This window comes from Mustela erminea, chromosome 13 (assembly GCF_009829155.1).
Source record: "Mustela erminea isolate mMusErm1 chromosome 13, mMusErm1.Pri, whole genome shotgun sequence".
Classification (NCBI taxonomy): Eukaryota; Metazoa; Chordata; class Mammalia; order Carnivora; family Mustelidae; genus Mustela; species Mustela erminea.
Window position 1 is genome coordinate 14,237,084 of NC_045626.1, and position 17,202 is coordinate 14,254,285.

Genomic DNA, 17,202 nt, shown 5'->3' on the forward strand with positions numbered 1-17,202 from the left:
CTTCCACAAAAGCAGGATCGATCCCTGCTTGGATTACGTGAACTTTTAGCGGCAGCCAGAAGTATCTGCTGCGACGCGGATGCCAGGGCAGTTTCTGGAAACGCGACGGTATCAACTCCCCGGCTCGGTCCCCCTGTGGGGAGCCGCACGCCGGTCCCCTCCGGCCTCGGCCCCCGCCTCAGCCCCTGACCTCCCGCCCGCCGAACGCGGCCTCGTCTCACACCTGATCGCCGCTCAGGTCCCCCTTCCCCGGCCCCCCACCGCGCGCGGCGCCGAGACAACGTCGAGGTCCCGGCCCAGGTTGGGCATTTGGGGCACGGCCTAGGGAGCGCGCGGGCCAGGGTGGGCAGCTCCTCACTCGGGCGGCGGGGGTGCGACTCGGGACTGACAGACGGACGTCCAGGACCAGCCGCCGTGGAGGGGGGGTGGGGGTTGGAGGAGGTGGAGCCGCCGGGGAGAGGCGGTGCCGCGGGGAGCGGAGCCCGGCCTCCCGCCCCCACCCCCCCTTCGGTGCCTGAGTCTGGGCGGTGACACAAAAAGCTCCCGCTCAGAGCCCAGCGCCTGGCGGCCGTGTCCGACCGGGAGCGCCGAGGGCAGCGGGCAGGTGGGGCGCCTCCCGAAGGGCCGAGCCGGGAGCCCAGGCTGCAGGCGCGGACGCCGCGCTCCCCTCCCGCGCCAGCCCCGCAGCCCGCCTCGCGCGTCTGGCCGAGCGGGTGGCGGGCGCGCCGGGACCACCCCGCGATGCTCCCGCCGCCGCCGCCGCCGTAGGGAGCGCCGGAGCCCGCTGCAGAGAGAGGTCGGTGACTTTCGGTTTGTTTCTCGGCTCTCCCCCTCCCGGGTCGGGGGCAGCGAGAGGGGCGCGAAGGGATGGATGCCCTCGCCCCCACCGCGGCCGCGCCCGGAGCCAGGGAAGCGGGGAAGGGGAGCCACCCCCTGGTGTGTTGGGGGGGGCTTCTTTTGGGAAGCGGATGGGAGTGGCGGGCCGCAGGGGTCCCGGGGAAGGGAGCGCAGCGCACAGCGGGGCGGTCCCGGGGCGCCGGGGAGGGGGTCCCTGGAGTTGCGTTTCGCCCGAGCGCTGGCGGAGTTGGGCTGGCGGCTGGGGCGGGGGAACGGCGCTGTCGGCCGCTCCGCGGAGTCCTCGGATGCCCCCTGGAGCTCCAGTCCGAGGGAGCGCGTCTCGTGCCCGCGCCGCGCACGCCCAGGAGGGTGCACGTGCGCGCGCGCCCCGGCTGCGCCCCCACCCCGCACGCACCCCGGACGGTCCCCTAGCAAGCCCCTTGTCGAGCGAGGTCCCCACCCCCAGAAGTTGCCCTCGCGCGCCACTCCGCGGCCCCGGGACCCCTCTCGGGAGGAGAGGGAGCCGTGGCGGGCCAGATGGTGGGGGTCTTTTGTGCGGACCCACGTGCCTGGGGCGCTTGCTCCTGGAAGGGCAGCGGCAGGACAAAGCAGGCTGGACGCGTGGGACGCTGCACGCGAGGCGGCGGTCCCAGATCCGCCGCTTAGGGTGGGGGTGGGGCGGGGGGGAGCGCTGCGCGGTTTTGGAAAGAGTGGAGAAATCGGCAAAACAGTGACAGGGACTTGATGAGGTGGCGGACGGGGGCGAGGGAAAGGATGCTCCCGAATGCAGCGCCGGTGTGTCTGTCTGGGCGGGTGACCCGGCGCCCCGCATTCCCCGAGAACCCGGTTGACTAGTATATTTTGCTAGTGTGTCTTTTGCCCCGAGATGTTATTCTACGCCTTCTCGTGTTTCTTTCTCTTTTGAGGGGTCACAGTTGCTGGTGGAAGCTCTGCCACCGGAGGAGAACTTGGGGGCGGGGGAGACTGCAGCGGAGTTGGGGGAGGGGGTATTTATCCTATAGAGACAATTAGGAAGCGTTACGCCCCCTCCGCGGCTGGTCGGCTCCCCACACCTCCGCCGCCTCCCTCCGCCTCCCAGCGCACCCACTTCGCCGCCGCCGACCGGGGAGGGTGCTTGAATTTCTTTCTTTGCTGCGCGAGTCTAACCCTTCCTGCGCGTCTTTCACTGCAGGCTGAACAAAGCTCAGGCTCAATTGTGCTTCCTGCTTGTCTGCCTCTTGCCTCCCAAACGCGTACCATTTCCACTTGATGTCATCACGCAGAAGGGGGTGAAAGGGACTTGATGACAGATTCAGGTAACCCCCAGCAGTCTGGGTAGCCGCCGGGGTGTCTCTGGGTCATTGGGGCCAACAGTGTTTGCACGGGGCTGACTGGGGGGTTTCTGCATCACACCATTCCTTTGCTGTGTGGTGGAGCCGTGAGGGGCTGCTGCTAACTCCTGGTTCTGAGAAAGAAATTGCAAATGACTTGAAACCTTCCTTTGCAAGAAGTCGTTGAGGGCAGGGTGCCTTTGGGGGTGAATCAATTCCCCCGGGTTTCCATGGATGGGAATTTTGATATATTCAGTACATGGGCAATTGTATCTGAACGTGGGGTTTGGATTAGATGCCTGCTTTCTTATCTGTAGTAATATATTTTGGCTTCAGTCTGTTCGTGGATATCGCTTGTTGAAAAGGTATCATTGTGAGGCAGATTGTAAATTTGACCAGTGCTCAATTAGGGCATTGGTCAAATGTAGTAACCTTCTTAGGAAATAATGTCTCTCCTGCAAGCCTTCATTGTAATCGTGTTTGCAATATCCGGAGGGACATGCCAGCAGTAAGTTCCTGGGAGGTGGAACGGAGGGCAGTTGGGGGAGCAGAGCAGAAAAGAGAACAGAGAAAGGGCGCTTTAGTTAAGTTTCCATTTACATAGCCATGAACCATTAGGCTCTCAGACTGCGTTTTATCTTTAGGTGTTTGGTTCTTTTCCAAAGACTCTGGCCTGTTCCTTTCTTTCCAAGGATAGCTCTGTTCTGGTGTCAACCTAATGAAATCTGGGGTTATCTTGACGGGGCTCAATGAAAATGTAACCTTCAGACGCGTCAGATCACCTTGGCATTGGCATTGTCTCCTAGAGGGCAGAGTCCTCGCATCCTGCTCGAGAAGCAGAGATTAAGAGTGGTTATGGAGGTGGCCTCAAGGTTCATCTCCTAGGAAGAAGGCATTGCTGAGGACCCAAGCTCTCTTGAGCTGCAGCAATACCCGCACTGTCTGTGGCAGATTCCCCCATCACCTTGCCCTCCCCTCCAAATCCCTTGAAAAATAAAATGGAAAAACTTGACGGATTTGTCATTCACCTCTAGGGTAGTTTTGAAAGGTGACTTTAAGCAAACGTCAGTGACAACTGGCTTGTATCCTTGTACTCCGAGTGTCTGGGAATCACCAGGAAAAGTAAGGGAGGTATCTGGTCCCAGCTGGAACAAAGGCCACCGCTTTGGGAAGATCAGGTTCGTAATGGTGCCAGGATAGAGGGATTTTGACAAGTAATTTTTATGTCAGCAATAACGCAGGGTGTGTGCTGTGTTCCTGCAAGAGGAGAAGCCACGTGATGGGATAATAAGGAGTGTAATAATGCAATAGAAACAAAGGGTGTGGGTTTTTTTTTTTTTTTAATAGAAAAAATAAATACCTCACACACAGAATTCCACCAGGGAGAACAGCTGCCTGCACATGTAAATGCACGTCCAAGAACAAAGATAGCCACAGTGCAGTGTTCGGCGTACTGTGGTTTTAAGCGCTGTGTGGTAATAAATCATAATAAAGTGTTATATTGATGCTGATTTTGTTTTCTTGAGGTGGAGACTCCCCAGCCCCAGATGTCTGCAGTAGTGTGTTTAGCTGTGGGGTGGGGAACCCTAGAGGGTTATTAGACCAACCTTTGCCTCCAGTGCCCAAGGCTTTTCTACAGAGTGTTCCCTCTAATTCAATTCAGTAGATGTTGATCGAGCACCTGATAAATAATAGTCTCTGTGAAAAATGCCAAGGGGAGGGGCGGCTGGGGAGACTGTCTGGAGACCTAAAGAGGAGCCACCTTCAGGAAGCGTATGGAAGACCTGATTTTAATTAAGTTGGATGGAAGCTAAAGAAAGAGGAACAAAGGGTGGCATTGGACTTCTGAGGGAGGAGCTTATGGCCATTGAATGCCTCTTTCATTGGGGAGATCACTACTTCATAGACTGGACCTGTTGTCAGAAGGTGACCTTTTTTTTCATAGGCTTTAAACTCTTGAGCTGAATTCCACATGAATGTTTAGATCTCACCGTTGTTGAAAGGTCATTCTGTTTCATTCCTTATTCCCTGCGAGTTGCTTGAACTTGTCTGTCCTGTCTGCACCCTCTACATTTGAAAGAATGGCTTGAAGTTTGAAACAAACTCTGCTTTTTTGGTATTACCTGATTTTGAAAACAGATGGGGAGAGGAACTTTTGCAGGATTCTCTCTGTTTTAAAACAGCGATAATATTGGCAAGTTAGGCTATGTTACGCTGCAGGAAGAAATCACCTTGAAATCTCTGTGGTTAAACACAGTTTCTTTCTTTCCCGTGCAGTGTGTCCGGCGTGGTCAGCAGGTGTAGGCCCTGCTCGTCCTCGTCACCTGAAGACACAACCTGAGGCAGGTGTGATCTTGAATGTGCAGTCCTGGAAAGGAAGCTAGAGGATCTCCTTGTATTAATGACACGATCGGGCGCAGAAGTGACTCAGATTGCTTTGGCCAGAACTTGTCCTAGAACCCCACTGAAACCATAGTTCAGTATCTCTTGTCTTGAAGAAGGCGAAATCTGAAAAAGGGGTAGCCGCGAGTGATCTCCAATGACTTCCACAGGTGCTGTGGCCCAGATGAGGTTACAAAGTGTCTTTCTGTGGGGCTAGCTCAAACTTTGTAGACATTGGGTGTTATAAGAGTATCAGTTGAAAGTATGAATGAAAAATATCTTAAAGAATCTGGTTCTACCCCCACATGGTATTTACTGATGTTTTGGTATTATATTTACTGATACGACTGTACACTGACCACCAAATTAAAAAAAACCATAATGTTCTCTCTTATTGCCTGTTTTGAGTAGTTGTTTATTCTGACGTGATAGGCCAGGAAATGGTTGTAGGGCTAGCTCTAGGAGGTTCTGTGCTTAGCATTATGTAACAGAGAGCTGTTGCTTACAGACTTTCTCTCCCTCTCCATCTGCCTCTTGTCTAAGACTTTTTGAGTTTGTTTGGAACAGCCTGGGTAGGAAAGGAGTGGCGGTGGGCCTAGAGTCACATAGGGGGTCACCTCGCACAGCAAAGATTGCAGGGCCCTAGAGAAGACTTCGAGGGGGCAGGAATTTGTATAGTGTGGCCTTGGGTTACCCCCTTGTTAATCTGAGGTTTAGAAAAAGCACTTTGGATGAGCGACGTTTTCTGGTCATGGGGCCAGCAGAACACCTAGAGAGTTCTGGGACATTCATGCTCCCATCAGCAACCATGTTGACAAAGAGGGTGGTAAGTTTTAAAGCCTGCCTTGTTGCATTGTCCCTCAAAACAGTTGGGTGCACAAGGAGCAGCAGGTTAAGTAATTGGTGGCTTGTAGAGAGATTTTGCTGTCAGAAGTGCTGGTTCCTCAAAATATCTTTGTTCATGCTTTGATTAATGCATGCATGGATTAGAGTTTTTAGGATTTGAGAAATACCTTCGGCATACGTGTGGAATTTAACAAAATATTTTGTATTGCTTCTGGCTCAGTAATCACCTCGCTTGCTGAAGTCATTTTTTATAAAAAGCTCTCCCTAGACAGGTGATACGGTGAAATGGCCCCTGAGTCACAGTGACTAGGGGACATCAGTGTTAGCCTAAGAATGCAGAGGCTGCCCTTTGCTTCCCTTGAGTGACACAGTGTTGCACCCAAAGGCAGGGAAAGTGGGAAATGAGTGGCTGAGAAGCCTGAAGGGAGAACCAAATATAGCCCGTCCACAACCTCCAGGAACCCACCAGGGTGTGTGGGGTTGGGCTGAGGGCCAGCACAGACCCCGCAAGAGGGAAAACGAAGTCCTGAGGGACTAGTCTCGAAATACATTTGTGAAGCTCCGCAACACATTTCTGTGTTTTGTTTGGCCTCTGAGTGCCCATTACTTAGTTAATTTCATAATTAGTCCGCGGACCAGGTAGAGGACACTTGTGGAGTGAATGGGATGCCTGGCCCCGGGCGCCGTGGAAATGTCGAGAAAGCCGGAAGGGAGGAGGGCGTGGGTTTTCCTGCTCCTTCCCTGCTGGCTTTTTGGCTTTGTGAGCTGCCCGGACTCCAGGAGTCTGCTTTCGTGATTGAAATCACCATTTAGATAAACGAAGTTACTCTTATGTTTAAGGATTTTTGGTTTCTGGTTGACTTACTGTCACTGGAAGACTTGAGGCCAGCAGCAAGCAGTTTGTGTGTGACTTTTTCTCCTTTGGGTGGTCCTTGAAGCCTGTGGTTTTCTGGCCTAGACCCTCTATGGCTGCTGAGGCCAGGAGTACATTTTTTGTAGAAGTGTAGGGGGGCTCCTTGTGGTCTACGGGGAGCAGAGGGTATGAATAGAGCATGGTGTCTTATTTGCCGCTGGATTTGTTCATTCCCGCTCACTGCAAACATCCTGCAGGTTAAAACTTACTCTGAGGTCACACAGGCTCCCTGGGCTACCAGACTTCATGCAGGGACGACGTTGATCAAATGCCGCGGGGAGGGGCAGAGACCTGTTGAAGTGGGGTCTTGGGGCGCCATGTTCTGTGCCCGTGCTTGCTTTCTCGGCCCTCCTGCCTACCTCCCAAGGAAATGTAACTTTCCTGCCTCGCTTTCTGTTTATAAATCCAGATAAGCACACACTTAGTACACTCCTCACTGACGTTCTCTGGTCACTGATGAGATTTTGGCAAAAGCTTTGACAGATACCGTGGAAATAGGCAGCGTTCTCATGAATGTTGGGGTTCTGTTGATGAACAGACGGACGTCCCTCCTCAGTGACAGTTCCCTGCCTCCCTTCATTTCTGCCCTCACTCTCGTCCCCCAGCGGAGGACTTTATTTCTCTCGGGACTCTAAGAGCGGGTACCCTTACCTCCTGGCTTTCCCACTCCAATCCATATGAGAAAATGCTGGTACCCTTAGGACAGTAGGCCATTTTCGGTGTTCATTCCCTTGCTTAATACTTTTCGGTGGCTTCTGTCTTTTGGGGATGAGGTTCATATATTTTACTCTTCCCTTTAAGGCTTTCCCCACCTAGACTCAAGACTTAAGGTCCATCCCTAACTTTTGCTCTGTCTGAGTTTAAGAGTAGCTGGGATGGTGAACCCACTAGTCCCTGAAATGTTTTGCATAGCCTGTTTAAAATTCTGGAATATTCTGTGGCCTGCAATGTCCTCTCCCTATACTTTGTCACTCAAGGTGTGATTTGGCTCTTAACTCTTCTAAAACATTTAACTCTGTCACTTTAGCCCATAGCAATGCTTCACTCCTGCAAAGTTCCCTGGCAAAATCGCATTCATCCCTCATTTCATTTAACGTTCATTCATTCTACAAAGGACACTTATCATACATGGTCTTGTATTATCACCTAAGATGGAGGGGTCTTTTTCTTTTCTTTTTTTTTTTTTTTTAATTTGAGAGAAGAGAGAGCCAGAGAGAGAGAGAGCACAAGTAGAGGGGAGGTGCAGAAGGAGAAGCAGACTCCTCGCTGAGCAGGGAGCCTAATGCGGGGCTCAATCCTAGGACCCTAGGCTCATGACTGGAGGGTAGGTGCTTAACTGACTGAGCCACTTGGGCACCCTAGTCTTTTTCTTTCTTTTTAATCCCAAAGAATAGAAACCCACTCGAGCTAGTTCAGATGAAGAGCGATGTACTGAAAAGATATCCCAGGATGTGAATGGGATTTTTCCAGTCACTGCTTAGCTGGGGGAGAGGGTGAGGGGTACAGTTTCCTCCAAGGGGGCCTTGGAGCTGATGGACGTAGGGACTGAAACCAGCAACATCTCATTTCTCTTGCAAGCTCCTTAGAGATGAATACTGGATGAGGTTTGAACCTATTTATTATTCCCCACCATGTTAGTGCAACATAAGGGCTCAATACATACTCAATCATTGATGAATCTTTGACAGCCCAGAAATGATTTTGACCTACTGTGATAAAGGAATTATAGATCCTTTTGGCCTTAGACTTAAAGGAAGTTAAGAAGACAGAAACTTTTTTTTTTCCTGATTGACTTTATTTGTTAGAGAGCAGAGAGCACGAGTGTGAGTGGAGGTGGGGGAGGAGCAGAGAGAGAGGGAGAAGGAGACGCCCCGCTGAGCGCAAAGCCCAACACAGGGCACGATCCCAGGACCCCGAGACCATGTCCTGAACTGAAGCCAAGAACTGGAAGCCCAGCTGACCCCGAGGGAAACTTATTTTTAAGAGCTTCCCCTACTTGCATTAATAATGGTTAAGTATTGAATCAAATTAGAGTTGCCAGGCTTCATGTGCATTTCAGCGGTTGGGAAGTGAATGTTCTCATTGAGGGTTGTCACTCTAACAAAAGGAATTGTTATTGATGATCTGTTTCTCAGCTTCTGTTTGTCCGCTTCTTCCAGCACAACAAGAGTACACACAAAAACATCTTCTTGGGGGACATAGAAAACTTGCATCCCATTATCTCCAGGCTACCCCACAGTCTCAAGAAGCAGACCATGTTGTTTGGATTTGACCATAGTGGGCAACTGTTGTCCAATTGGCTGCCATGTCTCCCTTCGTAATTAGCTTGTAGCCATAAGTGCCTTTGGGATAGACATCTGGTTTGCTCTTCCTCTTTTGATTTTGGAATACTCATTCACATGATGGAAACTCTAACCCTTGGAATGCTTGATCATTATGGATAGCGTTATTATGAAAGAGGAAATGTGTTAAGCTGCTTGGAGAAAATGGCCACGGATACATTAACATCAAAATAATGTTCTCAGTTTGAGGGCTAATGAATGGAGTTGAGATCAGTGTCTCAAAAAACAAAGTATTTGGTGTGATCTTCTTTTCCAGTTGTATTGCTCTGGGGTAGGTTTGTAAATTGCTTCCTTGCAGGTTGATACGAGGTAGAAAGTGGTTGGCGAGAATGTGGATAGATCTCTGTACCTCTTTTGGAGAATTTGCCCCTTTGTTGCATGTGAGGTAAGGATCAACGGTCATTGTGAGTGAGTGAGTGATAGCTTATTCAACCGTACAGGTAAAGAGCCTTCTTTACGTGAGGCAAGCACTTGTCCATTCGGTCCTACTCCATCACATTGACGATTGAGAAACCTAACTACTGAGAAACAGAATCCATCTGTCCACTTCTGGTGATGGGTAAAATAGCATTTGAAACACTGTGAATCAATGGCGTAAACCCTGTATTCGGTATAAAATTGTATTAAATTATTAAATTTATTCAAATAAGTTTCTGCCATTTGCTAGGCACAATTCTGCACAGTTCTAAGTAAAACCCTTGCCTTAGCTTAATGTACAAACTTAACTTGTAATTAATTTACGGGTTCTTTTTTTTTTTTTTTTTTTTTTTTTTTTTTTGCAGTGGCGAAGCTAAAAGGGGACAGAATAAAAGAAATGTTTCTGATACTCAGCCCCCTCAATTCTTGACCATAACCATACATACCCATTTTACCTGATCCTAAGTCAGTTGAGTGATTAAAAACATGGCATTTTTTTTTTTAAAGATTTTATTTATTTGTCAGAGAGTGAGAGTACACACAAGCAGACAGAGTGGCAGGCAGAGGCAGCGAGAGAAGCAGGCTCCCTGCCTAGCAAGGAGCCCGATGTGGGACTCGATCCCAGGACCCTGGGATCATGACCTGAGCTGAAGGCAGCGGCTTAACCAACTGAGCCACCCAGGCGTCCCAAAAACATGGCATATTTGAAGCAAGATGGGTTTGGGTTCAGGTGTTGGCTGTGCCCTTAATGATCTTGAGTAAATAAGGTCTGACTGAGCTTTGGTTTCTTTGTCTGGAAAATGGGGGACAGTCAACCTCACTGAGCTATTCGAGAGTAAGTTAGTTCATTTGCATAAGGTGCTTAGCGTGTTGGCCTGTGCATCCTAAATGCTACATTAATGGCGGCTGTTACTGCTGTCCCTCTTACTTGGCATCTGCCATCCACCAGTTGTGTTGAAATCTGGAAATCTCTGGATGAACAGTTGTGCTTTACGCTGCAGAAATTCTAGAACTAGTCACGAAGATAACCACATCCAAATACCTAGGGCCTCTGGCATTTTTATGAGGATTTGCTTCGTATGTCATGGCATTGGAGTCTTATCATTGGAGAGTCTTTGTAGAGCTTTGCCTATATGGCGTGGAGTTTAGGATGATCGGCCTTCTCAGGAGGAGGCTGGAGAAGCAGAGCGACTCTGGGACAGCTCACAGGCAGTCGGCCTTCCTTGAAGAGCACCAGCGTCCTTTCTCCGGTGACCTCAGCCCTCCCGGGCCAGGCAAGGAAGGGTCTGGTTTCCAGGGTCTGGTTTCTTGGGAGGTAGGATGACCCACCGATTCAGCTTTTCCAGGACTAAGAGGATACCCCGGGTGAGGGACTTTCTGTTTTCAAAACCAGAAAGGCCCCGGGAAGCCCAGCATTACTTGGTTACCCTGCCGAGGGGTCCTGTCCTTGTTGTCTGTTTTTTTGTTCTCCCTGAAGCAGGCTTTGTGGACATTTCCCACGGTTGGAGAGGCAGCCGTCCTCAGAAGAGAGGCAGCAGAGAGCTGGCCTGGACAAGCCTGCAGAATGCAGTTGGCTTTGTCAGTCCTTTTCTTTCTGAATGTGCTTTTTGGAATAGGATCTTTATTATTATTGCTGTTATTTTTATTAAAGAAGAGATCTCTTTAGTACAGGCAAGAAAGGCAACTAGCCTATATGATAGAGCTATAAAGTTAACGGGATCTTTTAAAAATGCTCTTTAAGTTGTAATATTTGTTGTGCCTGGAAGGGTTTTTTGCACAGGGCTTGGTACACAGTGGCTATTTAATAAATACTTGTTGAAGGAAGGGTGCAGTTTAATCTTGGGAAATGACCTTGAGAGCTGGATTCCAGTGCAGGACCAGGTTGCTGATCCTTGCAGGATTTCATTCTGGGCCCTCGGATGGGTTCCTTGAAAATGCACAACCTTCTATCCTCTCTGGGTCCCTTGTGCTGTGACCGGAAGTGTATGAGCTGTTGCTTCTCTCTACTGTTTGTTTTTCTTCTTCTTGTTGGAACCACATGACACCGACCGATGAGTTGCCTTGTCTTTTGTTTGACGCTCGGATGCTTCTGGAACGTGCGCATGTTGTGCACAGAACTGTAGTGTGATCGAGTGCCTGTGCACCCGCTGCCCTGTGTTTTCCTCGAGTTAAGGGAGCGATTTCCTGATGAGTCTGATCATTCCAAGTGTGGGTTGGGAAGAGGAGGAGGCCTAGCTCCTGCCTCCGGAGTGGGGTATCTGGAAGCCTGGGGGCCAATTTGTCTGCATTCTCTCTTTCTGAATCTCCATTACTAACACATGGGGTTGATGGCAACTGATAAGGCCCTTGGATTAGCCACAGATTTTTCTGATCTTTAGCCGATGCCTCCAGTGATAACCCTTTGTGTTCTGTTTCTTCTTGGGAAGTGTAACTATTTATCTGGGGATGTTAGGACCTGCAGCAAATTACCAAAACAGTAATTAGTTTGCTAGTTGTAGACCCGGGGCACAGAGCACCTGAGGGCAATTGCTAGACATTTACGTCACTCTTTCAACTCAGATTCCTGGGTAATCACCATGGCTCTGAGAAATACTCATTTTGGTTCCTGATAAGCCAGATTTCTTCAGGGCCTGTTGCTTCACCTGAGAAAAAGGTAAATGGTTTGTCTATGGAAGGGGAAACTTACAGGCAAGCAGAATGCATTTTATTTTATTTTATTTTGAAGATTTTATTTATTTTACAGACATAGATCACAAGCAGGCAGAGAGGCAGGCAGAGAGAGAGGAAGGGAAGCAGGCTCCCTGCTGAGCAGAAAGCCTGATGAGGGGTGCGATCCCAGGAACCTGGGATCATGACCTGAGCTAAAGGCAGAGGCTTTAACCCACTGAGCAACACAGCGCCCCCAGAATGCATTTTATAAATTGCTCTTATTTCTACACGCAAATGTTAAATATTAGTTCAAAGAGTTAGTGCTTTTTTTGTTTGTTTTGTTTTTGTTTTGTTTTTTGCAGAATCACTCGTTTACTTTTTTCCAACAGCAGAGTCAGAGCTATCCAAAATTAATCGTTCACACACCTTGAGTTTATGTTACAGTAATAAACACGGTGCTTGAGAATTGCATCTTAGGGCCCTCATTCTTCCCAACAAGAAGTTCTTTGATTTGCGAGAAAAAATGTCTTCACCTAGAGGTTAAAAAGAGTATGTGAAGTTTTACCCCAGATTGATTGGGTCTTATTTGTGGAACCTGTTCGTTGGAGGTGCCAAAGCTTCTTTGTAATGTGCTCCTTAAAATAACATTCTCAGGAATCAAGGCCAGTCTGGAATGGAAATTGAAAAAGAGATGCTGTCCAGACAACTTAGAATTCCTTGTAAATTAGGAGGGCAGTGATAATCAATTTTGAAGTGTAAATGGAATTCAGCCTCGGTCATCTGGTCGCCTTGGCTTTCATTTTGTTCCTTGTCCTTGACTTACCGCAAAGGGCAGCGCCATTTGACTCTATGGCGCCTGGGAGTAAAGGTGACTGGGGCTTCGCCTGTGCTCACTAGGACCCCCCCAGGAGTGGGGTGCTCCCCGTGAGTCTAGGCCGCTCGGCTCCGGGTGATGCTCGTCTGCGTTCTGGAGCTCACCTCCCTCAGCTTAACTCCTCCGAGCTTCTGACTTGTAAAGAGACAAATTTCTTCCTTTTATGAGGCTTTTTAGTGCTAGGTGACTGGTGTCGTTCGATATAATCTATAGTACTTAACAGCTAAATACACTTTGTTTTCCCAGAGCTGATCACAGCGAAAATGAGAAAAGGAGAGAGAGAGACAACAGTTGGAGGGAAGAAAAGTGAGTTAAGGGAATAAGGGGTAAATAATTATGTCGGAGTGTGGTATTTTTTAGGCTCAATTTTAGCTTCAAAATGAAGAAAAACGGGTGTTTACATGGTGGTATTGACTTCGTAATTAAAAGCATCTTGCCCGAAGCAAATTGACATTGTTATTAATAATGCATGTTTTACAAAATGACATGGAACTTTATCCGTTGTGTTCCTTCCCAAACTGTTGGATTCCACAGTGCCTTTCTGGGGGGGGGACCCTTGGGGGGAATAACTCTAGTACAGAGATAGCAGATAACATGTATTACAGGCTTCAGGCTCAGTGCTAACTGCTTTAAGCATGTTATCTGAGAGGCGGAGGATCCTGGAAAGTTAGGGGACTTGCCCAAGGTCACACGGCGAGTTTATGCCAGAGCTGGGATACAGAGCCTGTGGGGTCTGCTCTTAACCCCCAGCCTGGGAGCCACATCCACGGCTGGGATGCGGGATTGAAAAAAGCGGTTAAGTCCTTTTTAAAAAATGGGTTCAGTGTGGTATAACTCAGGAAGCGATCTGACTCCTGCACGCTTCTGTCCCTGCGAACAAAGATGGATGATTCGGGTCCGCATCTCCCTGAATCCGTCTCATCGTGGCTTTGGGGCTGTGTGGTTTGAAGGAGTCGGTGATGAGTTCTGCTGGGAAATTTGCAGTGCGATTTCTGACTATTCTCTGAGCTCTGCCCTGTGCTGACATGTTTCTATGCAGTTAGATGGTGGGAATTGTTTCTTGAAGGGCTACTTGACTGAAAGCCAGTGTGCGTAGCTGGGAGCTTAAGACTTTCATGAATACTCTACTAAAAAATATTGTTCAAACAAAAAAGCATTTCTTACAATGGCCGTTGGTGGGCGAGCCCTCCTCCCCTTGTTACTGTTCTGCCCCACACCAAAACGGGAATAAGTCCTGCCCTTTCATCTCGCCATTGCTTTGTTCGTGGAGTTCCCTCTTCCTGGAATGCCTTCCCCCTTCTCACAAAAATGCCTCGTCTCCATGGAAAGCTGTAAGTATCTGCTTCCTTCAAGACTTCTTTCCCATTCTATCTGCTTCATGGATTCTCCTCCAAGCCTCTGAGGAAGAATTAGTGTTCCTTCCATTTGTTCTTTTTTAATCGTTCTTACCTCTGGTTGCCTCCCTGCGCCACTGGAGAATTCTCGGACTGCAGGGGCCTTGTCTTGTTCAGGAGTTCAGAGGAATGGACGGAGGAACAAACAAGCGGATGAATGAACAAGCTTGAAATGTGGATTCCTTGGGATTGATGAGAGTGTCTGGGGACAGATGGCGGTAGACCTGAGCATTGACATGTCCTGTGGTGGTGGGGAGTGGCTGGATGCTTCCACAACCTCAGCATTGTTGACATTTGGGACTGGATGGGTCTTTGTTGCAGGGAGACTGACCTGTGCCCCGCAGGGTGTTCAGTAGCACCCTTGGACCCTACGCACTCAGTGCCAGTTGCCTCATTAGGACAGAGATGTTTCCAGACATTGCCAGTCTCCTGGGAGTCACAGTTGCCTCCACAGTGTTGACAACCACTGTACTAGACTAGTTTCCACATGGGGCGGGGGGGCAGAGGCATGTGACTGATTCTCACCCATGGGGTGTGTGTGGAAATGAGAGGCAGCTAAAGGGGGAGGGCCTTTTCCACATTTGCTCTCTTTCTGGTCTGCTGGCCAGCTGCAGGGGGGGTGGGGTCGGGGAGAACTGCGAAGGCCGGGGCTGTGATGGAGCCACAGGGTGGGAGAAGCCACAGGGTGGGAGAAGCCACAGGGTGGGAGAAACCTGAATGACGTGTGGAGCAGAACCTCCCTCCCCGAGCGGAAGTGGAATGCAGCGTGAAGAAGGGGTTAAACCATGTGCGGCGTTAGGCTGCTGAGATTTGGGGGTATTTATTCTGACAGTCAGTGTCCGCTGCCTCACCTTCCCTGACATTTGGATGGAGACCCCTCGGTGAAGCAGCCATGCCTGGATTCCAGGTCGTCAGTAAAAACAGACCTTCCAGCCACGGAGAAAGGGACGGTATTTTTGTTGGTTCTTGTAAGGCATCAGCCTCAGTGCTATAATTCTGTTAACTTCGAGATTTTTGTCAGAAACTAAGACGAGGAGAAATGTGAGTTTGGATCCCACTACTCTGGTAATTCTGACATGTGAAGAACGAACAATTTTGAGCTATAAATAATTTTAGTAGAAAGTGATAAACCCTCCAACGTCCTGGCAGGTTTCACTTCACCGTGTGGGACTGTGGGCCTGTGGTCTGGGTTCAGGTCGTTTATTTGTGGCAATTTTTGTATAAAGCATTTTCACATTTTGGGGGAGGGGATGACAGATGTGGATACCCTGCAGTCACAGCTGTTCCCCACACCATTAATTAATGAGTCGCCGTGTGATGTGCTGGGCCTCGAAGCAGACTCATATTTGCATAGTCCAGCCGGATGCTGTGGATTCGTGTCCTTTAAAAATCTGACCCCAAAAGATGGCTTATCGGGCCAAATTCAGGGCCTGGTTCTGGATTTCTTGTGCAGCAATTAATCGTATCTGTGGTTGTCTCTACACAGAGCCACGGACCAAAATGCATAAGTCCCATGGTTTCATTTGGCCCCCATCTGGGTGACAGCGGCTGGGTTGTTTGCCGGTGACAATGGCTGTTTGTGCGGGAGCCCCTTGACAGCCGAAGGCGTTGTGGCTGGTTCAGTGGCCGGGTGCCTGCCCTGTTTGCACAACATTCACTCCATGGTACAGAGAGCCCCCTGCCCCCGCCCCCCCGCCCCCCCTCCTCTGCCCCTGCCCCCCGCCCCCCGTGAATTTCATCCCACCTGTCAAATCAGCCAGAGACTCCCCGTCAGGAAGAGAGCAGATGTGGACTGACAATTCTAAGATGGTGAAGTCTTCCTTTGTAGTAAAAATCCTGCCAGACATCTTAACTACTACCAAGTCTGTGATTCTTGTGGGGTTTTCTTCCCCCATATAGAACATTTGCACCATAATAAGACCAGCTAACCTGGATAGGACTAGTTATATGCCAGGCTCTAAGTGTTTTGCATTGTGTGTGCCTTATTCTCACTACAGCCTGAAGGGGAAGGTACTTTTTATCTCTATTTTAATTTGCTTCTTTACAAGAACTTGAGGCTACATGACATGCCAAGGTCACAAAGTGCATGAGTGCCGGAACTTGGATTAGAACTCAGCTCCACATGGCTCTGGAGTTGAGGCTGTGAGATATATCCGTGTGCTGCCTCACATTCCTCATTCTGTCCAGGAGACTCCTTTTCTCCGAGATGTTCTGTATTTTCATGAGTTCAGCGAACATCTATATATGGTGGTTAAAAAGAGTTACGGATATTATCGCTTTATTTTTGCATTGTTGGAGCATAATTTCCCAAATTAGCTGTCAACGGATGCTCTTGTGTCTTCCATAACTCTTGGCGCCATGGATCCTCCTAAGTACTAACCTAGCATGTTGGTGTGATTGCTTTCCTACAGGGATGCTCCTTGAGGAGGTCCCCTCGGTAGGAGTAAGGACACAGGCACACCAGGAACCGCATGCCAGGTGGTAGTGGATGAAATGAGTGGTACTAGAGTGTGAAGGGGAGAGATTACTTCCTGCTAAAGGATTTAAAAAGGCTTCATGCAAGAAGTAGCATTTGGCGATGCTCCTGAAGTGTAGGGAGTAATCTGGCCACGTGGGCAGTGGAGTGGCATTCCAGCAGAGCAGCAAGGTGGTAGGGGAGGGGGGAATCTGTCTTCTGAACACCAAATAGTGCTTGATGACTACACTGCTTTATGACTGTGGCTTATGCGAGCTGGACTGGGGGAAGAGGATTAAACTAGCTGGTGGGAAGGGGGCCTTTGGGATTTATTTGCAGGAAGTCATGATGGTTTTGGGGGTTGGGAGCAGGTGGGTATGAAGCTGTGCTTTTGGGAGCTTAATCTGGCAGCAGTCAGTGTGGATGGGGAAGGACAAAGGTGGGGAGACCAGTTGGGGGTCCAGAGAAGACGTACCGAAGACCTGCACCCCAGGAGGCGGGCCACAGGAGAGAAAAGATGCATGAATGCAAGAGACATTTCAGGGACAAAATTAGTGGAGTTTTGGAGATCAGTTGAATGAGAGGTGGGAGAGAAACAGGTTTTCAAGTGTGGGTTACAGGTGAATAACAGTAACAAAGACAAAATGATGTGCAAAAGGCCAAATTTGGAGAAGTCAAGAGTTCTCTTTAAAAATGGCATTTGGAAGAGAGGACAGAGCTGGGCCTTTGCGACTAATCGACATCCAGGTGGCCATTGTGAGT

At 49.4% G+C, this 17,202-nt stretch overlaps 1 protein-coding gene across 3 annotated transcripts in view; it reads left to right on the top strand.

The window, feature by feature from the left end:
* Positions 1 to 488: 488 nt before the first annotated feature.
* The window catches only part of RNF152 (ring finger protein 152), a 77,595-nt gene continuing 60,881 nt past the window's right edge, over positions 489 to 17,202 (top strand). For 2 of the 3 annotated variants that reach the window (XR_004277982.1, XM_032310057.1), the window contains exon 1: positions 489 to 796. The gene's annotated coding sequence lies outside the window, so the exon portion shown is untranslated. Of the gene's footprint in view, positions 797 to 2,029; positions 2,154 to 17,202 lie in introns of all 3 variants that reach the window. The other variant, XM_032310058.1, reaches the window with a different exon arrangement.